The sequence below is a fragment of the Lutra lutra genome, chromosome 1, assembly GCF_902655055.1.
Source record: "Lutra lutra chromosome 1, mLutLut1.2, whole genome shotgun sequence".
NCBI lineage: Eukaryota > Metazoa > Chordata > Mammalia > Carnivora > Mustelidae > Lutra > Lutra lutra.
This window is the reverse complement of record NC_062278.1, coordinates 87,284,870-87,310,341: the sequence shown is the minus strand read 5'-3', so window position 1 is coordinate 87,310,341 and position 25,472 is coordinate 87,284,870. Positions and strand designations below refer to the sequence as shown.

General features: G+C 39.0%; 2 pseudogenes; one reads left to right on the top strand and one right to left on the bottom strand.

Moving 5' to 3' along the window:
• Positions 1–17,480: 17,480 nt before the first annotated feature.
• LOC125099870 (survival motor neuron protein-like) lies at positions 17,481–18,709 on the top strand (annotated as a pseudogene).
• Positions 18,710–24,334: 5,625 nt separating this feature from the next.
• On the bottom strand, positions 24,335–25,198 carry LOC125098909 (40S ribosomal protein SA-like; annotated as a pseudogene).
• Between the last annotated feature and the right edge of the window lie 274 nt (positions 25,199–25,472).

Sequence of the window (25,472 nt, the reverse complement as noted above, 5' to 3'; positions counted from 1 at the left end):
AGTCTCTGTCTTGACAATATGTCAGTTCAGGTTAACATCTGTGTCTCATTTCAGGAGGTGATCTTGCAAGTGGACTCCCAAATTCAGGCCAGAATTGTATAAACAATCAGTTAATTAATAAGAGGTATTTTTATGGAAATAAAAGAAAAACAAAGGTTAATTATTATAGTAGATTATAAACCAGTTTCTGAGCCTAGGTGGGAGCCAGTCAAGATTTCTAAATGTCAAGATCAAAACATCTTCAGATAAAGTGAGGGCAGGCAGTGGCAATCTGAATGATTTTCTTGGTTTGCAGTTTGAATGTCGCTGGTGATTTTCCTGAGTGGCCCACATGGCAACAGGTATGAACACTGTCTAAACATTAGGTATTTTAGCAGTTTTATGAAGTTTATATCAAAATTGTCTAGCTTCAGTTTGTAGGACTTCAGGAGAAAAAGCAGCTTTAGTTCTCAATGATTCCAAATCAAAAGGATGCAAGAAAACTGGAAACATTAATTTGTGGAGTCATAGCCAGATATTTGAGGAAACCAGAAGAATTTAGGATCTAGTCCAGTTTGTAGGCAAACAACAAACCCTCAAAGACAATCAGAACTAGAATCTAATATCCACAAAGGTATGATACTGAAAAATACTTTTTCTCTCTAAAATCACCCTCACTTCCACCAAAGAGAGCCAAATTGGGACTAATTTTTTTGCAAAATAAATCTAGTTTCAATAAACTTGGCCCGATTATTTACATAAGTGTGGCAAGAATAGTATTTGACCATAGGGACTCTTTTTAAATCTCCTCCGTTGGAACCTTTCTTAAGGAGTTTCATATTGAACTTTTAAAAGTCTCTCCAGGCCAGAAAGTCTAGCCAAAGATTTGCCATCAGATTCACCTGCAATACCTACAGATTTGGGTAAACTCCCTTTCTCAAGGTTCCCAAAATATCCTGAGGTTTCTGCATCTGCCAGCAAGTGACCTCCCTTACTCACCTGGTGAGGCTGCTGGAAACACTGTAAACAAGGTACCAGGCTGTTTTTTCCAAGGGGCTTTATTAGCTCCATAAAATCAACCTTATTTTCTTAAAGCTGTTTTTTCATGTCTGAGTCTATGAATGTCTCTCTCGAATATGATATTCTAATCAAAGCCTTGGTAATATAACCAATGTTTATAATTGTGTCCCATTAAAAGGAGAACAGATTATTATTGAACTTATGCAAATGAATATATTATCGTGAAAATACAAGAATGCTCACTGAGAGTTTCTGAATTCTGGAGGGATTGGGTAGGAAGAAAAATATAAATGTTTCAATTTGTTCACAAAGGTATATTTTCTCACATTGATGTAAGTTATAATTAGCTTAAGAGAAAAGATTTCCTTAAATCTGGAAAGACAAAACATTTTTAAAAATCAGTAATATTTCTGGGGCTCCTGGATGGCTCAGATGGTTAAGCATCTAACTCTTGATCTGGGGTTTGTGAGACAGAGACCCACGCCAGGCTCCACACTCAGCATGGAGCTTGCTTAAGATTCTCCCTCCCTCTCCCTCTGCCCCTCCCCCATTCTCTTTCTAAAATAAATAAATAAATCTTTTAAAAGTTTAACAAAAGCAATGTTTCAAACAAAAAAATCATAAAAGTTAAAATCCTCCTCAGTTCATTCAGTCCCATGTTATTCTTTTTTTGCTTGATTCCAGTCTTCCCCCTACTTCCAGAAATTCCTACCCAATTCAGTTTTGTGAACTTCAGGTTATCAGAACCCTCTATTTGTCAAAAGTCATTTCCATGAATCTCTGAAGATAAAACACACTTGTTAAATTATCAGAGTAAAACAATAAGTATCTATAAATGACAAAAGACTTAAAAATGCCCATGATTAAAGATCAGAATTCACTGTGGCACGATTGACAAGGGAATTTGGTTATTTCTGTGGCACATACTTCAAGATAATAACTAGAATTACAAGTGCTAACATTATACCAAGATAAAGAAACTTTTAAAAAATTCATACATTTTCTAGAATACTTATATTTAATAACATATATCTTCACAAATATAATCTAAGAAGGTTGAACATCACTTATTTGACAATGCGTACTGTGTAATTTAATATACCAAATAAGCCTAATTAGTTTAACAAATCTTTTTTTTTCCTTTTAAATTTTATTTTTAATAAACATATATTTTTATCCCCAGGGGTACAGGTCTGCGAATCGCCAGGTTTACACACTTCACAGCACTTACCATAGCACATACCCTCCCCAATATCCATAACCCCACCCCCCCAACCCCCCTCCCCCCATCAACCCTCAGTTTGTTTTGTGAGATTAAGAGTCACTTATGGTTTGTCTCCCTCCCAATCCCATCTTGTTTCATTTACTCTTCTCCTACCCCCTTAACCCCCCATGTTGCATCTCCTCTCCCTCATATCAGGGAGATCATATGATAGTTGTCTTTCTCATAAGTAACATTTCTCCCTAGAAGTGTTATTCTGTCTGTTCAGGCTTTCCATTTCTTCCTGGTTCAGTTGTGGTAGTTTATATGTCTCTAGGAATGCATCCATTTCTTCCAGATTGTCAAATTTGTTGGCGTAGAGTTGCTCATAGTATGTTCTTATAATTGTCTGTATTTCCTTGGTGTTCATTGTGATCTCTCCTCTTTCATTCATGATTTTATTTATTTGGGTCCTTTCTCTTTTCCTTTTGGTAAGTCTGGCCAGGGGTTTATCAATCTTATTAATTCTTTCAAAGAACCAGCTCCTAGTTTCGTTGATTTGTTCTATTGTTTTTTTGGTTTCTATTTCATTGATTTCTGCTCTGATCTTTATGATTTCTCTTCTCCTGCTGGGTTTAGGGTTTCTTTCTTGTTCTTTCTCCAGCTCCTTTAGGTGTAGGGTTAGGTTGTGTACCTGAGACCTTTCTTGTTTCTTGAGAAAGGCTTGTACCGCTATATATTTTCCTCTCAGGACTGCCTTTGTTGTGTCCCACAGATTCTGAACCGTTGTGTTTTCATTATCATTTGTTTCCATAAATTTTTTCAATTCTTCTTTAATTTCCTGATTGACCCATTCGTTCTTTAGAAGGATGCTGTTTAGTCTCCATGTATTTGGGTTCTTTCCAAATTTCCTCTTGTGATTGAGTTCTAGCTTTAGAGCATTGTGGTCTGAAAATATGCAGGGAATGATCCCAATCTTTTGATACCGGTTGAGACTTGACTTAGGACCAATAATGTGATCTATTCTGGAGAATGTTCCATGTGTACTAGAGAAGAATGTGTATTCTGTTGCTTTGGGATGAAATGTTCTGAATATATCTGTGATGTCCATCTGGTCCAGTGTGTCATTTAAGGCCTTTATTTCCTTGTTGATCTTTTGCTTGGATGATCTGTCCATTTCAGTGAGGGGAGTGTTAAAATCCCCTACTATTATTGTATTCTTGTCGATGTGTTTCTTTGATTTTGTTATTAGTTGGTTTATATAGTTGGCTGCTCCCACGTTAGGGGCATAGATATTTAAAATTGTTAGATCTTCTTGTTGGATTGTTCCTTTGACTATGATATAGTGTCCCTCCTCATCTCTTATTATAGTCTTTGGCTTAAAATCTAATTGATCTGCTATAAGGATTGCCACTCCTGCTTTCTTCTGATGTCCATTACCATGGCAAATTCTTTTCCACCCCCTCACTTTAAACCTGGAGGTGTCTTCGGGTTTAAGATGAGTTTCTTGTAGGCAACATATAGATGGGTTTTGTTTTTTTATCCATTCTGATACCCTGTGTCTTTTGATTGGGGCATTTAGCCCATTAACATTCAGGGTAACTATTGAGAAACATGAATTTAGTGCCATTGTATTGCCTGTAAGGTGACCATTATTGTATATTGTCTCTGTTTCTTTCTGATCTACTACTTTTAGGGTCTCTCTTTGCTTAGAGGACCCCTTTCAATATTTCCTGTAGAGCTGGTTTGGTATTTGCAAATTCTTTCAGTTTTTGTTTGTCCTGGAAGCTTTTAATCTCTCCATCTATTTTCAATGATAGCCTAGCTGGATATAGTATTCCTGGCTGCATGTTTTTCTCATTTAGTACTCTGAATATATCATGCCAGCTCTTTCTGGCCTGCCAGGTCTCTGTGGATAAGTCTGCTGCCAATCTAATATTTTTACCATTGTACGTTACAGACTTCTTTTCCCGGGCTGCTTTCAGGATCTTTTCTTTGTCACTAAGACTTGTCAATTTTACTATTAGGTGACGGGGTGTAGACCTATTCTTATTGATTTTGAGGGGGGTTCTCTGAACCTCCTGGATTTTGATGCTTGTTCCCTTTGCCATGTTGGGGAAATTCTCTCCAATAATTCTCTCCAATATACCTTCTGCTCCCCTCTCCGTTTCCTCTTCTTCTGGAATCCCAATTATTCTAATGTTGTTTCGTCTTATGGTGTCACTTATCTCTCGAATTCTCCCCTCGTGGTCCAGTAGCTGTTTGTCCCTCTTTTGCTCAGCTTCTTAATCTCTGTCATTTGGTCTTCTATATCACTAATTCTTTCTTCTGCCTCATTTATCCTAGCAGTGAGAGCCTCCATTTTTTATTGCACCTCATTAATAGCTTTTTTTATTTCAACTTGGTTAGATTTTAGTTCTTTTATTTCTCCAGAAAGGGCTTTTATATCTCCCGAGAGGGTTGCTTTAATATCTTCCATGCCTTTTTCAAACCCGGCTAGAACCTTGAGAATCATCATTCTGAACTCTATATCTGACATATTACCAATGTCTGTATTGATTAGGTCCCTAGCCTTTGGTACTGCTTCTTGTTCTTTTTTTTGTTGTGATTTTTTCTGCCTTGTCATTTTGTCCAGATAAGAGTATATGAAGGAGCAAGTAAAATACTAAAAGGGTGGCAACAACCCCAGGAAAATATGCTTTAGCCAAATCAGAAGAGATCCCAAATCGTGAGGGGGAGAAAGGGGATAAAAAGGGGTTCAGAAGAAGAAAAAAAAAAGAAAGCCGATTAAAAAATACAAAAAGGAAAAAATATATATATATATATAAGATAAACTATTTAAAAATCGTTAAAAAAAGAAAACGGTAAAAGTTTAAAAAATTTAGCAGAAGAAGAGAAAAAAAAAATTGAAAAAGAGAAAAAAAAATTAAATTAACTGCAAGGCTAAAGAATCATGGGGAGAAATCCATCAGTTCCGTGCTTTGCTTTCTTCTCCTCTGGAATTCCGCCGCTCTCCTTGGTATTGAAACTGTACTCCTTGGTAGGTGAACTTGGTCCTGGCTGGGTTTCCAGTTGATCTTCTGGGGGAGGGGCCTGTTGTAGTGATTCTCAAGCATCTTTGCCCCAGGCGGAGTTGCACCGCTCTTACCTGGGCCGGGCTGAGTAATCTGCTCGGGTTTGCTGGGTTTGCTTTCGGGAGCTTTTTTTCCCTGAGCACTTTCCGTAGAGTTCCGGAGGACGGGAGTGAAGATGGCGGCCTCCCGGTCTCCGGCCCGGAGGAGCAAGAGCCCGGGGCCCCACTCCTCAGTGCGCCCTCAGAGAACAGCGCCCAATTGCTCCCGTCACCCTGGCCTCCGGCCGCGCTCCGAGCTGACCGAGTCTGTGACCGGTTCAAGGTAACCCCGAGTTTAGAGCTCAATCCTCGGCTCTGTCTCTGTAGCCGGCTTCCCCATTCTAATACCGGTAAGCTCTGCGACACTCAGACTCCCCCGATCCTTCTGTGACCCTGTGGGACCTGAGGCCGCGCTGACCCCGCCTGGGCTTCACCCCAGTTAAGCTTCTGGAGCGATGTCCCTCAGTGGAACAGACTTTTAAAAGTCCTGATTTTGTGCTCCGCTGCTCCGCCACTCGCCGGGAGCCAGCCCCTCCCCCCGCGATCTATCTTCCTGTCGCTTTGGATTCACTTCTCCGCCAGTCCTACCTTGCAGAAAGTGGTTGATTTTCTGTTTCTGGAATTGCTGTTCTTCTTCTCTTCAATCTCCCGTTGGATTTATAGGTGTTTGCAATCTTTAGATAAGCTATTTAGCTGATCTCCCGCTACCTGAAGTAGTCTCAGCCTGCTACTTCTCCACCATCTTGACTCCTCCCTCTTAACAAATCTTTTAAGATCTTCTTGGAACCTTCTTAAATATCCCAAAATTTCTTCTGGGTCAAAAAAATAACCTCATTAAGAATTTGATTTTAAAGAAACAATAAATCTTGGCAAGGATGTGGGGAAAAAGGAACACTTGTGCTCTGTTGGAGGGAATGCAATCTGGTGCAGCCATTGTGGAAAAGAGTACGGAGATTCCTCAAACAATTTAAAATAGAACTACCCCATTATCTAGTAATTACACTACTGGGTATTTACTGAAAGAATACAAAAACACTAATTTGAAAAGGTATATGCATCCCTATGTTTATTGCAGCATTATTTACAATTGCCAAATTATGAAAGTAGCCCAAGTGTCCATCAATAGAGAAATGGATGAAAAAGAGGTCTTATATTACACACACACACACACACACACACACACACACACAGGCAATGGAATATTATTCAGCGATAAAAAATGAAATATTACCATTTGCAACATGGATGGAGCTAGGGAGTATAATGCTAAGCCAAGTCAGACAGAGAAAGACAAATACCATATGATTTCACTCAAACGTAGAATTTAAGAAACAAAAAATAAGCAAAGGAAAAGGAAAAGAGGGACAAAACAAGAAACAGACTCTTAACTATAGGTGGTTACCAGAGAGGAGGTCAGTGGTGGGGGTGGTGGTGTGTGAAACAGGTGAAGGGGAATAAGAGTGCACTTATCATGATAAGTGCCAAGTAATGTACAGAATTGTTGAATCACTATATTGTACACCTGAAACTGATATAACACTTTGTGTTAACTATACTGGAATTAAAATTAAAAACTTAACTTTTTTCTGAAAGTATTTGATTTTGGAAACTTGGTCAAAAATAATAAAATGTTTGGACAATTGACTAAATAGCATCATAGGTCCCTGTGAAATACTTAGTTATCTGCTTAACTAAGTGACAATTAAAAACTTCAAAGGCGAAGATAGAAGATTACATAGTTCTGAGAAAAACTTAGCTCTTTTAATATTGAGAAGACTAGGTTTACTTCAATGTAATAAAAAACCAGATGAAAACAACATAGAACACAGGAAGTCATTTTGATAAAATATAAATTCTTCGTTCTAGGCCATACCCAAAAGGTAAGGAAAGACCCTTTACAATCTCTTATCAGGAGCAAACCAATAATCTAAGTTCCAGTTTTATTATAAGTACATTGTTGATATTAAAGCTTATTTTTAAAGCCCTTATATCAAATTAATTTAGTCTTATCCTTCTTGATCACACATAAAATTCCTTTTCCAAGAGTCCTTTTTTGTAAGCCCACAGCTTTCTATGTCTGTTCTAGTTTGTCCCTAGTTCTCTTTCCCATTCAGAAATAATCAGTTTGCTTTAGGACAAAAGTACTTTCTTTTCCTTCAACAAAAATTCAATTCCATTCCTCATACTTTTTCTTACTAAAAGTACACATCTTATTATCTTTGCATATAGAAATGTGTCCCTCTTTATTTCTAGCAGTTTTAATTACATATACTAGAATTCTCAACCCTTAGAAGTTTTAATTTCTAGTAAAAACTAAGAAATAAGAAATTATAAATTGCTGGTTATACCAGCATTCTTTAGATGGGCAAATTTATGAATACATTTGATACTTCCTAGAAGCATGTACCCCCTTTTAATAGTACAATTTTTCAGTGTGGCACAAGGCATGTTTACTAACAAACCCAAAATAAACATCTTTAGTTTCTCTGTAATAAGAAGATAAAGTAGATAAACTTAAGCTCAGTAATTAATGTTTCAGTATTTTATCTTAGTTGGAAATGATCTATTTCATGAATTTCCATCATCTAATTTAACATAAAACTCTAAGGTTTTAAGTTGCCAGAAAGATCTGGGGAAACTATTTTGGTAGACAAAAATATTACTGAAAAGTTCATTCATAAACCTTAATCTTATTTATATCTATTTAATTCACATGTTCTTAATAATTATGTTCAGATTAGTTGTGAAAATTCATGTTGCTGACAAATTTTGTAACAGATAGTATGAATTTGATCAGCAAACCCATGTAGTTGTCTATCTACATCGCACTTAATGTTGGTAACTCTGAAAACATGTCTATTTTAATTAAACCAATACATTTCAAGTAGCTTTTATTTACCAAAAATTATCCTAGACCAGGTGAACTTGAAAATCAATTGGGTTAGTTTCTTTACTGAGTTACATTTTTTTCAGAATTTCTATGAATATTAAGTATATAAGCACTAGTTTGTTTAAACCAAATGTTTATTTTTTAAAAATATTTATTTATTTATTTGAGCAAGAGAGAGAGAGAGATCATCAGCATGAGGGACGAGGGAGAGGGAAAGAGAATCTTAAGCAAACTCCAAGCTGAGTGCAGAGCCCGTCTCTGGGCTCAATCTCAGTGCTGTGTGATCTGACCCAAGCCAAAACCAAGAGTTGGACGTTTAACAGACTGGGCCACCCAGGCACCCCTGTCTAAGCCAAATAAATAAAGGTCGTTCACAAATTAATTTTGGCAATACCATCTGGAGGTAGAAAATACCACACATGTACAACAGACATTTATAGATGCTCATAAATGTACAGACAGACACAAACATAGATCTCACAGTTACCAATATTTGTGGAGAAGACTTTTCATTTGCCCAATTTCTAAATACTATCTCTCTCTCTTTCTTTTTTTTAACCCTACTAATGAGAAATCTCTCCCTAAAGTTTGCATTTCAAAGAGTGGCTGTCTGGTCCTAGAGAAGAGTGTAGAAAATCTATGTCACCCAAGGCACAGAGAAAGCATCCAAGTTTTCTCTGGAGGTGGCATTTTGGGGGCACATTTGCATATTATGGGAGGTCTAGGGTAATTTATACAATTCCTTCTTTTTTTGAAGTGCAGGAAAATTCCATTTCCAATGTCCCAGTATCTGCAAGTGTTTTGAGATGAATACAAGAGGTCTGGGAATTGGTAAAGAGCTTCTAAGAGTCACATTTCTGGTTTTGGATAGAGCTGCAAGACAAAAATAGTTGTTTCCAATACTCCTAAAAACAGGATTACAGCCTGGATATCAAGGGACTGACCTATCTTTCCAGGTAAACTTGCTTCTTTACATCAGGGACATTTCCAACTAAGGTGGGAATCAAAACAATTATCATATGATCTCTCTGATATGAGGAATTTGAGAGGCAGGGTGAGGGTTTGTGGGGGGTAAGGAGGGAAAATATGAAACAAGATGGGACTGGGGAGGAAAACAAACCATAAGAGACACTTAATGTCAGGGAACAAACTGAGGGTTGCTGGAGGGGAGAGTAGGGAGTAGGGAGAGGGTGGCTGTGTGATGGACACTGGGGAGGGCATGTGCTATGGTGAGTGCTGTGAATTGTGTAAGCCTGATGATTCATAGACATGTACCCCTGGGGTTAATAATACATTATATTTTACTAAGAAAAATTATGCTTTTGTAAAAGTCTGTATAAAGTGTTTTAACAAGAGCCTTCTTTCTGTGTATACAATTCAACCTTGGCTTTTATCAGCCCCTGAACGCTACCTTTCAGCTGTTCATTTTCAGGAGGCTCTAGGAGGAATTTTGACCATCTGTTTCCTCTGTGAGGTGGGTTGTGAATGGACACTAATCTTTCTAAATCCTCTCTAAATTTGGAAAGATATTCTGAAAGTGGAGGGAGAAGGGCTTTATAATTTCAAAGATATGTAGCTGTTCAGGGGTTTAGGATAGCCCCACAAAAGAGATTGCATAGGAAGGTCTGGGGCTGGCTGATTTCAGAGCCCTAGAAAGTACAAGCGGTAGGAAATAGCAAAGTTAGTCCTACTGCCTGTCCTAGATGCTTCTGCTAACTTTACTTTCTGGTTTTCAGCATTTACATGAGTAACCTCTATACTTTGGGCCTAGAGATTAGGCCAGAGTGCTCCTTAAAAATCTTGTAAGGAAGGGGAAGTTAAAACAGGCAGACGGAGTTAGGTTTGGGGGAAGAGAATTTACATTGGGTGTGAACATTAATTTTTGTCTTAAGTCTAATTTCTGTTCCTTCATCTTGTGAAGGAAGCCTTTAAGCCTATTATACCTTTGTGTCCACTTTTTAATTTGGTCCTTTCATAGGTATCAATAAGCTATTATTTAGGAACAGAGCTCTCTTTTTTAAAAATTTCGAATATAGAAGTTTGCTTAATTCAACGGATGCATCATCTGGCCCTTGATAAGTAGGGACTATTATTCTTAATAGCACCTCCAACCAATAAGACTTTTATGGCTTAACTAAAATGAAAAAGTCATTCCACAAGAGTGCACACACACACAAAAAATGTGGACCTCACAAGATCCCAGAAAGCTTGCTCCCAAAGACAATCTAAGACTGCAAAGGCCTTCATTTTTACAGATGCTAAGAATGTTCTGGTGAAAGTAGTATTTCCCATTTCCCACAAGAGCATGAGATCCCTCCAGACACAGACTCACTAATCTGTAATAGCAGACAGATGCTACTGTAATGGGACTTTTTCCCAGCACTAAAAAGACAACAGAGGTTGAGATGACAAAAGCCCCTTATGGACCAGGATGTCCTATCACGAACTGCGCTGAGAGCTAGCACGTTTGGACAAAGAGAACGCTGCTTGTGACTTTGTGTCTCAGAATTCCTGTCTATTCAACTGGCCACCAAAATACACCCCCAGTAGGGTTCACTTTTGGGCTGAGAGACCAGACAGAATACTCTCAGTGGCTCCAAAGCTACAGCCACACTCTCAGGACACAGAATAAGATAACAAATGACACAACAGAGAGAGACAAAGAAAAATAGTGACTATCCCTGGGATGGAAAGGATCAATAAAAAAACAAGAGTATTCATTACCAATGTAGAGGCCACTTTAAGGAAATAGGCTTGAGTAATACAAACCTGAGTGAGGTAAAAGGGCCCACAGTGACCACCAGGCTGAATGCAAACAGGCTCATTAATTAGGCAACTACCTCAAAATATCTGTATGTCCTAGCTGACCGATAGGCTACTTACAACCGGGCACAGTCACCAAATGAGGAAAATTCCGTATGTTCCCATACCTCCTCACTTCCCCCTTTAATTGCTGCCCCCCATCACTGTCTCCTGGCAGACAGTCTCTCCTTTGCTGTCCAGCCCACTGCTCCCTTGCAGTGTATCAATTAACTTTGATCTCCTTTGTTCTGCGTTGGGTGAATTCTTTCACCAGTCACCCACAATCAATTCTTTAACAGAGTCACTATATCAAAGAAACTGGTTTCACAAATACTTTTTGTGCTAATCTATATTCAGAAAAGGAAATGTTCCCTCCCCACTCTTGCTTTCATCAGACTCTCCAGGTGGAGAACTGGGAGCCGGACGTGGTAAGAATTCCTACCTTCTGCGGGTTCCTGTCAAAGATCCCAGGAACTCAGCTGGGGCAACTCAGAGCAAGCAAAGTCAAGTCAGTGAAGTTTGTCCTTCAGGGTCGCCATCTGCAGGCATGGAAAAGCTTTCCCTTCCTCTTGTCTGGGTTCTTTGGCTGGACTAATAATTAAGTTGATGTAAGACAGATCAACAGGACAAAAACAAGTAAAATTCAATAACATGTATACCTTCTGTATACATGGGAGAGGCCCAGGAAAACTGAGTAACTCCCCCAAATGGCCAAAGTCATCACTATAAACACCATCCTCAGCTAAAGACAAAAAATGTTGGGGATAGGGAGTTGGTTGTGGGAGGTTACCAGGAAAAGCACAGTAAATAACAGTAAGGTTGTAATGCAGAATTAACTGCAGACCTTCTCATTTGGTAACAGTTTGTGGAGGTTAAGAAACCATACAGTTTCCTCCTTTTCCTGATATGGCCAGGAAGACTCCTTTACAAAAGGAGATTTTTCTTATCAATGTACCTGTCTCTTAAGAAAAGATTACTTCCCCTGGGTTTCCAGAGTTTCTTGTGTCTGCAGTTTCTTAAAAATAACCAACTTAGGGGCACCTGGGTGGCTCAATGGGTTAAGCGTCCAACTCTTGATTTCAGCTCAGGTCATGATCTCAGGGTCCTGGGGTTGAGCCCCACACGGATCTTCAAACTCAACAGGGAGTCTGCTTGAGATTCTCTCTCTTCCTTTCCCTCTGCCCTTCCCTCTGCTTGAGTGCACTCTTTGTCTCTCTCTCAAATAAATTAATAAAATCTTTTAAAAAATCAATAATCAGCTTAAAATAATGAATATGCCAAAGGAACATATTTTAGGGTGGCATATTTTTCTTCCTTTCTATAAGTGTAAGTATAAAAATAAATAAACAAACGTGTGTGTGTGTGTACTGGACATCCATATACACGGAGCGAGATGAAGATACTAATAGTCCACAACAAAGTCATAAGGATTATTTTAAATGAGAAACATTTGAGCTACAAAAGGTGCCCAAACAAATCTTATCTGAAATTTCCTTACCCAACTAAAGCAGAGGACCCAGAATATCCAGCTGTCATTAACCTCCTCCCTTTGAGGAATTTTCCTGTTTGTGAGTAAACAGCCGCTTAGCACCAGTGATTGAGAATCAAGCTGCCATAAATTGCCTGCCAGGGGAGTTTCCAGCCAGGAAGGAGATGGCCTTTTACATCAGGAATCTTGCATACATTCCCACTGTGGCTCTTAACTACCCACACTCTTTTCCCCTCTACTAAGCTGCTAGATAAACTATTCTGAGAGCTCCCACCTCTATGTAAGTAAATCTTTTCTCCTGTGAATCTGGCTATTGTCAGTTAATTCACAGGTCCCCACCACCCCATCTGACCTAAGTTGGTAGAGAAAAAGTTTTCCTCCCAACATAAAGCAAATGATAGAGCAAATGAGACAAGATGTTAATAAGTGAGTTTAGGTGAAGGCTATCTGGGTGTTCTTTGTACCATTCTTGCAAATTTCTGGAAGTTTGAAATTATATCCAAACAGAAATATGAGGAAAACACAAAATAAACAAAAAACAGAGCTACTCGATGAAATGTTATCTATAACAAAAAAGAGTAAATTTATTAAATAAATTTTTATGTATCCATTTGATATTATCATATAGCTGATGTTTAAAAAAATGTTCCATAACATGGAAGATGTTACACAAATGTTCCTTTTTAAAAAAGACTACAGGGGTGCCTGCTGGATCCATCAGTGGAGCATGGAACTCTTGATCTTGGGGTCGTGAGTTTGAGCCCCACGTTGGGTGTAGAACTTACTTAAAAAAAAAAAAAGAGTAGAAATCAAAACAATCCATGCAGGATCATCCCAATTAGGTCAAACATTAGGTTATGTGTTTGCCCCAAATGTCAACTCAGGTAAAAATATACTGTGTCTGTGTTGGGGTGGGAGTGTGTGTGGAGGAGGGGTTACTATTTTTCTCCTTGTCTTCTATGGCTCCAAACTTTTACTTTTGATAAATTATTTGTGTATGGGTGCCATATCTCCTCTGAGCATGGTCCCCAATATAAGTGACATCTCCTTTTTTTAAATTTCCTTTTAAAGCATAAAATAAGACATTTTCATGTTTTAAGGAAATAAAGTCTTATGAACAAAGAGAGACTCCTCCACATCAATGCAGAAAAGAAAGAAAATTGATTTAGCACTTGTGATACTGTAATTTATAAGAAATATTTATTTGGTCATTTAAATATTTATTATAAGATATTTATATATTTCTCATATACATTGGTCTCTGTCCACTGTTCCTGGCCAGCTCCCCAAACCCTTGGAATTTTGTAAGTGTGAAGAGTGATCTAGGTATCTTTGTTATGTTAATGAGGTAACTTTCAGGAAGTACTTAAAATAGGGGCCTGTGGCCTGTGGAGCCAATGATATGATTACAGATTCGGAGGTCCTACCCCAACTACCTCTTCTAAGGAGGGAAAAGGGGACAGGGACTGGAAGTTGAATCAGTCACCAATAGCTGATGATTCAATTAATCATGCCTGTCTAATAAAGCCTCCATTAAAACCCAACCTGGAGAGTTTCCAGGTTGGTGAACATGTGGAGATTGGAGAGAGGGTCATGCTTGGTGAAGGCATGGAAACCCCAACCTCTTTCCCCCACCTTAAGCAGAAGAAAGAATAATTAAACCCTCTTACCTACTTGAGAGACAAATAGTTACTTAAGATAGTCTGCTAGGTTAACTCCAGAGTTGTGTGTGGAACTTTATTTATTTATTTCTTTATTTGACAGACAGAGATCACAAGTAGGCAGAGAGGCAGACAGAGAGAGAGAGAAGGAAGCTGGCTTCCCACTGAGCAGAGACACCCCCCCCTACCAACTCGGGGCCCCATCCCAGGACCCTGGGATCACGACCCCAGCCAAAGGCAGAGGCTTTAACCCACTGAGCCACCAAGGCGCCCTGTGTGTGGAACTTTTAAAGGCCTACGAAGCCCAAACTTTGGAGACATCTTTGCATAGGGAAACAGGAGATGGGGCTTATCTAGCCCTGGAGAGATTTACCTACCTTCCCAAACGTTAGAGGAGGAAATCAAGCCTTTGTTTCTAAAAAAGGAAGGAAGAAGGAACAGGGAACATTTTTACTTTCCCTCTACAAGCAGAGAAAAATCATTTTTATTTACTCTCACACATGTGCAGCAGCTTTTGAGAGTTCTGGAATGATGAATATGAAGGATGAGACTACAAGATACTGGCACCTGGCAAACAACAGAAAGTGGACATTTAGATGTCCTTGTTAAATTCTGTGGGCCACACCAATGCCTGGAATTTTGCCCAGAGCATCTCCATTTCCAACGGGTCTGGCCTCCTGCCATGTTTTCATATTCCCTTTCCACACTTCCTGTTTGTCCCCTTTAGACACCTTCCTCCCCTAGATTTCCCCAGTAAACTCAATTTCCCTTGTATTATTATGCAGAGCAATTTTGTTTCCCAACCACTAATTAGGCTCTCGAAAGTCAAAGACATTTCTACTCCTAAATGCTTTAACAACAGTGAGCATTGACCCCAGATCCCACATTTTGCCTGCAGAGAAAAATGGACAGAGACTTTACAATTTCAGTCTTTCCCCTTCTTCCCTTCTCACCAGTGTTTGAAGGAAGAGAGAAGTAAAGATACACTGTTAAGCTGCTAATAGGAATTATGCTATTATTGGGGCCAAGGGCAGTTTGTCCCAAGACAGGACACCTTGGATGTAGATTATTTTGAATTGAAAACAATTAAGGCCCAAAAGTCTCAAAAAGAAACTCTGACCTCCCTTTCAACTGCCTGGAAAGAATACATAGAGGACTACCTATAGATATAGATATATCTAATCTATATCTAAAATATAGAGGACTATATTTTTAAAAACATTCTATATATATATAAATAAATAAATATTTATTTATTATATATCATATAATATTATATATTGTATATATATATTATATATATTACATTTAACATATATAAATATATATATATTTATATGCTCCAGGAAGAGAGGCATCACCACAGATAACTATGGTATAATATAAATTAGGGATTATAGAGGAGTTTAGCAAAGTGTGCTTGTTAAAATCCTGATGTCCTATTATTTCTTCATGGCCCAGGAAACATTTGTTTACCATTTACGCTTTTTCATCTTTCAGTGAATTGCATTCTTTCCCTTTGAAACCCCAGATTCCTACCCCCTTCTCCATAGTTCAGAATGACATGTATACCTCATTTTGCCTGTCTCTGAAATTTCATAACTATGTGGATTCCCCTCATGTACACAATGAAATTTGATTTTCTCCTATTAATCTGTCTCGTGTTTATTTAATTCTTAGTCCACTTAGAAGAAATTTTTTTATAAAGATTTTATTTTAAGTAATCTCCACACCCAATGTGGGACTCAAACTCACAACCCCGAGATCAAGAGTCATATGTTCCACCAACAGAGTAAGGCAGGTGCTCCTTGGTAGAACAACAAGGATTAGAAACCCTAACCCTAACCCTAACAGTGGAAAATTCCCTCCTCCCCAACACAATCCTTTACCTCCATACCCCCCATCAGAAAGCAAAAATGTCTATACCCTGGTTTAGTTTTAAATTATTATTTTTCTTTGATTTTTGTATTTCTTTGTTCTCAGATATCTATTTTAATCATGTCTTATCTAAGAATTGAGATCTATCTTTTATTTGCCATCAAGTGATGAGATACTACTTTTATATGAAATTAGCAAAGATTTTTGGTTTTGTATGACCAGAGGAGTTAAAAAATATGTTGTCAATGCCTAGCTGAATAATAAATGGGACTGATAACTGTATTCAAGGCTCAATTTTAACCTAAGTTTGCACTCCTAATGCTCTTAAATTGTTTTCAAAAATCGTGTATCCAAAGAGCATAGCAATAGAGATATTAAAAAGTATAAATCATGTAAAGTAAGTAATAGCCACTGAGGAATGACCACATATAGATAAAGCTGTCTTTCTTATTGTCACTAATACAAGTGCAGAATAACTGCCTGTCACATGCCAGGAAGTGCTGTCAAAAGATTGGAGAAATTATCAGAGTTTTGGAATAGATCATAGAATTTTCAAGGCGAGGGGAGGCTGGTGTGACTCATCCATGCTTCATGAAGGACTCCCGGCAAGATATTGACCATCAATATGTCAAAAGCCTCATGCTGACTTTTAGGAGAGCTATTTATCTTCCTTCAGAATAGAATTGCAGTTAAGGAAAGCAACAAAGTCTGTGGGTTTAACCAAACGGGTAACAGAGTCAAAACCCTGAAATTCAGGAGCACATGGTCCAGACATTACCTTATCTCCATGATCTGCAGAAAATCTGTACAGTGAAAATGTGGGAAAGTCCTGGACTCAGATATCAATTATAATACTGAAGAGAAAAGAGGTAATTATGCAGATGAATTGTATTAGTTCCTCAGGCTGTCACAACAAACCAAACACAAAAGTACAAAGGTCTTTTTCTTTTGGTCTTTATTTCCTTATGAAGGCTTCCATGGCACATAAAACTTACATTAAATAGATTTGTATGCCTTTCTCCTGTTCAAAAAAAAAAAAAAGGTTTCCAGGACACCTGAGTGGCTCATTCAATTAAGCAACTGACTTTTGATTTCAGCTCAGGTCATGTTCTCGGGGTCAAGAGATTGAGCCCTGTGGGACTCTGTGCTCAGCAGGTAGTCTCCTTGGGATTCTCTTCCTCTCTCTCTCCCTCTGTCCCTCCCCCTGCTCGTGTGTGTTCTCTCTCTTTCTAAAATAAATAGATCTTTAAAAATGAGATAAAAACTAAAAAATAATAAAAAAGTTTCCTATTCCAATCCAATAGAACTGAATTGCTTCTGTTGCTCTAACTAGGCTTTATCAGTTTTGTCAATGTGTAGACCTCTAGGTTATCTACCTGCTTTTCAACCCTCTTCATCCTTTCTAGCAAGTCTTTTCCTATTAAAAAAAAAAAAAAACTGAGAGTAAGCTCGTCATGGCGATGGGAGGAGGTGGTGGCGTCCCGGAGCAGGAGGACTCCGTGTTATTCCGGCGCGGCACAGGCCAGAGTGATGATTCTGACATTTGGGATGATACAGCATTGATAAAAGCTTATGATAAAGCTGTGGCTTCGTTTAAGCACGCTCTAAAGAATGGTGACATTTCTGAAGCTTCAGATAAACCAAAAGGCACACCTAAAAGAAAACCTGCTAAGAAGAATAAAAGCCAAAAAAAGAATGCTACAACACCCCTGAAGCAGTGGAAAGTTGGTGACAAATGTTCTGCCATTTGGTCAGAAGACGGCTGCGTTTACCCAGCTACCATTGCTTCAGTTGATTTTAAGAGAGAAACCTGCGTTGTGGTTTATACCGGATATGGAAATAGGGAGGAGCAAAATATGTCTGATCTACTTTCCCCAGCCTCTGAAGTAGCTAATAATATAGAACAGAATTCTCAGGAGAATGAAAACGAGAGTCAAATTTCAACAGATGAAAGTGAGAACTCCTCCTCCAGGTCTCCTGGAAATAAACCCAATAACATCAAGTCAAAAGCTGCTCCATGGAACTCTTTTCTCCCTCCACCGCCCCCCATGCCAGGATCGGACTGGGACCAGGAAAGCCTGGTCTAAAATTCAGTGGCCCACCACCACCTCCACCACCACCACACTTCTTATCATGCTGTCTGCCTCCATTTCCTTCTGGACCACCAATAATTCCCCCACCAACCTCCCATATGTCCAGATTCTTTTGATGATGCTGATGCTTTGGGAAGTATGTTAATCTCTTGGTACATGAGTGGCTATCATACTGGTTACTATATGGGTTTCAAACAAAACCAAAAAGAAGGAAGGTGCTCACATTTCAATTAAAGAGTACAGCTGTCTCCCGAGGAGAATGGTATTTTGATGCGCCATGGTCAACATGAACAAAATTTCATCTTCATGAACGGTTGGGTGGCATAATCGCCTGCATCTCCCCTTGTTGCACGTGACTCATGCTTAAGTAACCAGCCATGTGTTTCAAGGGAATAATCAGTTTGAATAACTCAGCAGTGGAAATGTAATTAAAAGAAACTCAGTTACATGTAGTAAAGAAAAGTCAATCTGTGAAAATTTCAACTCAGCCCATTTGTATATCTTTCTTAGTATAAAGTATGTTAAGGTTTTATTAATGCCTTTAAAAATAAATGGTAAATTTTTTTAACCTTGAAAAAAAAAAACTGAAAATGGCAAATTATCGCTGCCTAAGTCTGCTGCACTTAGGACAGGAGCATGTAACCCCATTCTGTTCCCATTCTTCTATAAAGTACTGATTTCTGTTATTTTAGTGGACAGCTTACTTGGGTGGAACCAAACTTCAAACTTTCTCTTCCCCCAGTGGGTGTACATTTGAAATGATTATTCAGTTATTTTAGCATTACTGGGCTGCTAAGAGACTTCCCCATATATGCATGGTTTAGGGCCCAACCAGAAATTTGGGCAGAGCTCATATGCAGAATTTGAGATTCCCCTCTCAGGCTCTCTCCTTTGCAGAATGTTCCCCTTTATTCTCCTGCTGTTGTGGTCCCTCTGAATTCTGTCCTCTCGTTCTCCAAGCCAATAAAATTGTGGATTTCTGTGCACAGAGGTTTTAGGTACCCCTCCTAGGTCTTGTCCTCAAAATAAAAGTCTTTGAAAATGGAGAAACTCACCCAGTGCAATTTTCCTCTTCCTACTGTTGACCCATTTTTGACCTTCTTTAAGTCTCCAATGTCTCTAGGTAGTTGTTTATTTTTCTGGGTTTATAGGTGTTGCATGCAGGAGAACTGGACTAGGAGAAGTTATTCACACTTACTTCATAATTGTCTCTCAGAAGACAAAAGAAATAAGACAATGACTCATAATTTTTAGGTATTCAACCTTATTGAATACATAATATAAAGAGGATCAAAATCTGCATAGGAATTGGTTAATTTTGCTTTTTACAAAATATCCCCATTCTTTAAAGAATTGTTAATATTAAATGTGTTCATTTTTACTGATAGGCTAATAAAAAATATCCATCGTCTACTACATGTAAAACAGATAAAACTATTGATTTTTCTTATATATAAAAGTAAACATTGGGGCGCCTGGGTGGCTCAGTGGTTTAAGCCGCTGCCTTCAGCTCAGGTCGTGATCTCAGGGTCCTGGGATCAAGTCCCACATCGAGCTCTCTGCTCAGCAGGGAGCCTGCTTCCCTCCCTCTCTCTACCTGCCTCTCTGTCTACTTGTGATCTCTCTCTGTCAAATAAATAAATAAAATCTTAAAAAAAAAAAAAGTAAACATTGTTAGTGATCAATTCTCTTCCACTTGGATTGACTTCACTAATTTAGGGTCTTGCTCAACATTTTATCATTAATAGCAGTCTGGGAAAGTATAACCACTTAATAAGTTCTTAAAAGAAACTTTATACAATGAGTAATGTCTACCATTAATGGAGCCATTCTCTTTGTGATTTAATTGGGAAAGTTTAGTTTCCAGATCGAAATTTAGGATGCAATAAATCTTACCCAACAGTTATATCAGAAAAACAAAGTGTTCTGTATTATTCTTTTCAATAGCCAGAAATCAAGAGGTCCAAAATAGTAGCTATACGAAGAACAATACACACCATAGAAATAGCAGAATGGGAACCAACCTGGAAGAGACTAAAGATGTCATCTTCTCTCATTTTCCAACCCTTCAAAAGGTAGCTCCTGCCATGTAATTATGCATTAATGATATTCCTGAGATTATGACAATAGATTCACATTTTACATGAGCTGTCATGCGGAAAAAAGTAACAAACATTGTGAAGGTGAAAAGAGTAAAGGTCAAAAGCAGAGCACATGTATTTTGGATCCTGCAGGTTGCTGACATACCTGAGGTGATGGCGATAGAACCCCGGCTTTCCTGGCCCTTATGATGACGAATCAGTGCTAACCAACTGACAGGTGACCTTTTCTACACTGGCTTCCCTTTATTGTTTTTGTAGCTGGTTCAACGGCAGTGTTGTAACATAGGCCACAGTGAATCCACAGAAAATGCTTATAGGTGTGGGGGAAATGTCTTTTTGGAAATTTAAACTAGTTTGTCTATATAAATGAGAATGCTTGATGAGAAGACTAAACACTATATTTGTCTGATGATGCAGTGTCAGAGCTGGCCTCTTCATAGAAATCAGGCCTTATTTATCCAACACCCGGAATATGCAAAACACAAGCTTCCAAGACTTTCTTCTAGTACATACAGGTTTGTTCACAAAATAATAACTTTGCAGTCTATACACTCAGCTTCTCTCTCATCCCTTGGTATTCAGGAAATGACTGTAGTTCACAGATATATTTTATTCAATTTGCACATGTCTAAGATAAATGAAGCCATATTTTAAAATATGGAGAGTTTTCTCTGAAAAAAATTTTAAAACACATAAATTCGAACCCATATTTCCATCTTCTCTTGAAACTAGAAGAAACTGGCAACCCAGCATTCAGATTTCTGCATGAGAACACTAAGGTGAGCTGAGTATTTGCAGTTCCTGGAGGACCTGAGCTCCCCATTTGGTTCACCCCATTCATTTTCCTGACCTGCTCAGCCCCTACAGGAATTAAGTTTGAGATTTAGGCCTTCAGCAATTAAAATACTGTCTTGTAAACATTCTTCACCAGTGGATATAAAGATGAGGTTGTTATTGATAAAGCCCAGTAGTCTCTGAGAAACAGTCCCAAATATAGGAGATTATAGAGTCACCACTCTAATCAAACCCCTACAGGGGCACCTGGGTGGCTCAATGGGTTAAGCCTCTGCCTTCGGCTCAGGTCATGATCTCAGGGTCCTGGGATCCAGCCCCACAATGAGCCCCACATCGAGCCCCTCATCGGGCTCTCTGCTCAGCAGGGAGCCTGCTTCCCCCCCCCCCTCTGCCTTCTTCTCTGCCTACCTGTGATCTCTTTCTGTCAAATAAATTAATAAAAATCTTTAAAAAAAAATCAAACCCCTACAGAGAATATGTATACTTTGCCAAAGTGACTTTCCAGCATACCAGTCAAAAACTAATTAAAAAAAAACACACACATCTATACAGGTTTTTAGAGAACAGTTGAATACTTTTTAAATGTAATTATTTTTATTGTAAGATTCAGGAATTTGCTATTTTTGCCAATTATACATCTCCAAGGGAAGTGAAAGTAGAAATGTCTGTACCCTCTAATTTAAGAGTGGTAAAAGAATTTGGAGAAATTTCAAACAAGAACAGGAGGTTATCAGAACGTCAAAAAATTGACCTTGTCAAGAGAATAGGTACAATCTATTTGAAAGAAACAAATTCCTGACCAAAGTTCTGACAGACCAACTTAATGAGGATCATCTATATTATTCACTTGCTCTCATTTACTCATCAAGACAATCTTCTGATATAGATTGTATTTGTCATCTATGACCGCATAAAAAATTACCCCCAAACTTAGAAGCTTAAAACAACAAACATTTACTGTTTGGCTAACTCTAAATAAGACTTGGGAAAACCTGGGGTGCCTGGGTAGCTCAGTGGGTTAAGCCTTTGCCTTCAGCTCAGGTCATGGTCTCAGGGTCCTGGGATCGAGCCCCGCATCAGGCTCTCTGCTCAGTGGGGAGCCTGCTTCCCCCTTTCTCAGCCTGCCTCTCTGCCTACTTGTGATCTCTGTTTGTCAAATAAATAAATAAAATCTTTAAAAAAAAAAAAAGACTTGGGAAAACCTATCATTGCCAAACTAAAATATGGATATGAACATTCCCTTCCATTTGTTCAGATGGTGGCTTGTGCAAACATCCTCCTTGAGACACACACCCATGAAAGAAAGACAAGTAAGAAAAGTTTTCAAAATGTAACATTACACCACAACGAGGAGTGCCCCCCACCCACCGCAAACCTGTTCTCCAAATGCATTCACCTCCTTGGTAGATGAGAGCTTCACTGCTCCCTTTGATTTCCTTCTTTTCCTTGCTTTACTTTTTTTTCTCTATTTCCCCCATCCCTTCTTCAAACCAAGCTAATTTTAAAATATTGCTTGAATTTTATGAACACAATTTTGTTCTTGGGATATTGATATTCTATGTGAATTAAGAAAATAAAATGTATCCCATTTTTATAGCCACATTTTGGAGGAAATGAAAACCACACTATAACAACACTCACACACACACACACACACAAACCCTGATAAATTGCTATTACAGGCTCTTCTATAATGCAAATTAAATAGTTGACTGCAGTACACATAGAACATCTGCTAACCCAAATTAAAATGAACGAGGAATGAAATTAGAATTGCTTTTTCCATCTAACCATAAAGAAGATGAAACATATTATGAGCTAGATATTCTCAATGTTTTAAGGCATTGCCTATTAGTAAGCTTAGTACAGTAAATTGAAGCAATAACTAAGCAGTGTCCTGAGGACCTGAAAGAGTTAATGACTGTGGCTGCCTAAGTGCTTAATTAACAGCTGGGCCAAGTTGCCAGGCAATGCTAATTCAGTAATAACAACAACAGGTACAGAGTTGTTCTCAATCTCAGACAAATGTTGGTCATAGTCCTTTTTTCTGGAGCTGAACTATTTTATGCTTTCTGGCTTTAATTACCTGTTATCAAATTTATTATCTCACTATGCATTTACTATACAGTAGACAGTGGATAACTGTAGAAGACACACAATAATTTTTAGACACATCTCATTCTTAAAACTTTGAAAATGGTAATCTGAATGCCTGGACGAAAGAGACAAAAGATAATGCCCATTTCTCTGTGGAGAACAGCCCATTGCCAGTGTCTCTCTCCCCTTCTGTGGTTCGCCCCACCGGCTGATGTAATTATCATTGAAGATGATAAGATTTGCTTGATCTTGGTGACTTGACTTTTCTCTTAAACTTTTTTTCATCATCAAAAAAGAAACAGTATCCTGGTCTTTTCAGTAGCACATGCATCAAAATTGGACCAAATCTTAGAAAACGGGATTAGCATGACCCCAACTCAAAATGACATGAAAACTATTAAAGTACTCCACAATTTTTACATTGCTCAAAAATTAAATGAATGGTTCGTAACAGTAGGAGTTATTTTCACTTGTGTGTAACAGGAAACTAAAGAATGTTTAAACAAATCATGGTGTGATTTTTTTTTCTTTTTTTGATTCTTCAAAGGAGCTATCAAAGATCCAGCTAGCTTTCGGCTCTAGCAACTGTAGGGTATAGCTTTCATACCAAGAGGGCTCTTCTCCTTCCACTGTGCATCTATATTCTAGAAAGAAATAATGAGGAGAAAAAAGACAAAAGACATGCACCAGCTTAGTCAGACTCCTTTCAGAGAGCCTGCCTAACTATCCCACATGGTAGACTTACACAGTATCTCCTTGGCCAGAACTGTGCCCTATGTCACCCATCCACCCCTCACTTCAAGAAAGCCCAGTAAATCAAATATTTAAGCTGTATCTATTGCCATCAAAACTAAAATGGAGTTCTGTTACTGAGGAAGAAGAGAGAAACTTGTATCAGGCAGGCAACTGCCATTGTTTGCTAGAGGACATGAAAGAAAGATCACAGTGGATGCAGAGGAGATGGGCAAAGAAATTAAAACAATTTCGGAAACCAAAATAAAATGAAGAACAAACAAGACTCATCCAACAATTGATGCTCCTGTGGGGAGCTCGCAATAGCAGTTAGTACATATTTAGTGCTTACCACACTCTAGGTGTTACTGTAGGTAATTACTACAGATGCTTTCCATACAGTAACTCATTTAATTTTCACAATAATCCTTTGGGATAGATATCCATTGTTTGTTTACTGAAACTGCTTATTTTCCTTCAACCTTATTTCCATTTTGTTAGCCTTTTGTGGAAGAACAGCTTGAGCCCTCTGAGTGGTTGTTCCTCCTCATTCAGTGGTGAGAGCAGTGGACATGGCAGACCAGTCTTCAGTGGCGGACTGGGCGCTCCACTCTTCATAGGGAACTGCTGAATGGGCACAGAGGACACGGGCATGCCTTTGAACGAGTCCGCAACTTCAGACTGAGTAGCAGTGAACTCAGGACCTGGAGCAGCGCATTCACCAGGAAGTTCCTCCTAGGTCACAGCCTTTGCGGCAATGGTCTGCTCTTCATTTTCAGTCTCTTCGGGCTCTCTGTAGAAGGAGAGCTCAGGGGTGGCCTCCCATGAGGGGGTTCAGGGAAGCCTCGGCCACGCATGCACAGAACTTCCCAGGCCACCGTCCACCGCCTCTGACCCACTATGTCAGCTCCCCTGCTGTTGTGTGGGATGGCCACGTCCACTCAGCACAGAGGAGGGTCTGGGTCACACAGAGCGATGGCTGGCAGGTTACCCTTACACATCTCTGTGAGAAGCTGGGGCTCGGCCCTGGAGACACAACCCCCCTGCAGGCTGCCTGGACCTGGTTAGCGAAGGTTCCAGGAATGAGGCGGCCACAATCAGAGAGGCTCCAGTGGGAGCGGAGCCCATGGACCACTATTCCTGGATGATATGACACTGACATGAGCCAGGTTTTTGATGGCAACAATGGCATGAGCTGCTGTCAGAAGCTTCTCCCAGGTTCTCTTCAGCTTTATGAGTAGACACCATACTTTTCCTTTTGTAGATATACTGTTCCATTTGGAAGCCAAGGTTGGTGCCACCTAAATGGGTTCCTGCTGCAAGCAATTTGAGGACATCTTCTTTCATTTGCAGGATTTTGGGGCTCTGGACACTGTGAAGTTTCTCTTTCGGTTACAATAGGAGCACAGAACCAAGCCCTGTTGATTCCCTCCCTGTAGTGGGAAAAGGTGTTTATCACCATTTTAGAGATGAGAAAATAAAGGCACAAAAAGAAGCCATTTGCTCATGATAAATAGAAAATAAGCTGAAAAGCCAAGTTTTGAATGTAGGTGTTACAATCTACAGTCTTAACACCTATGCTCCAATGCCTTCCACTAGGGTGACCAAGGTTATTGGGTTT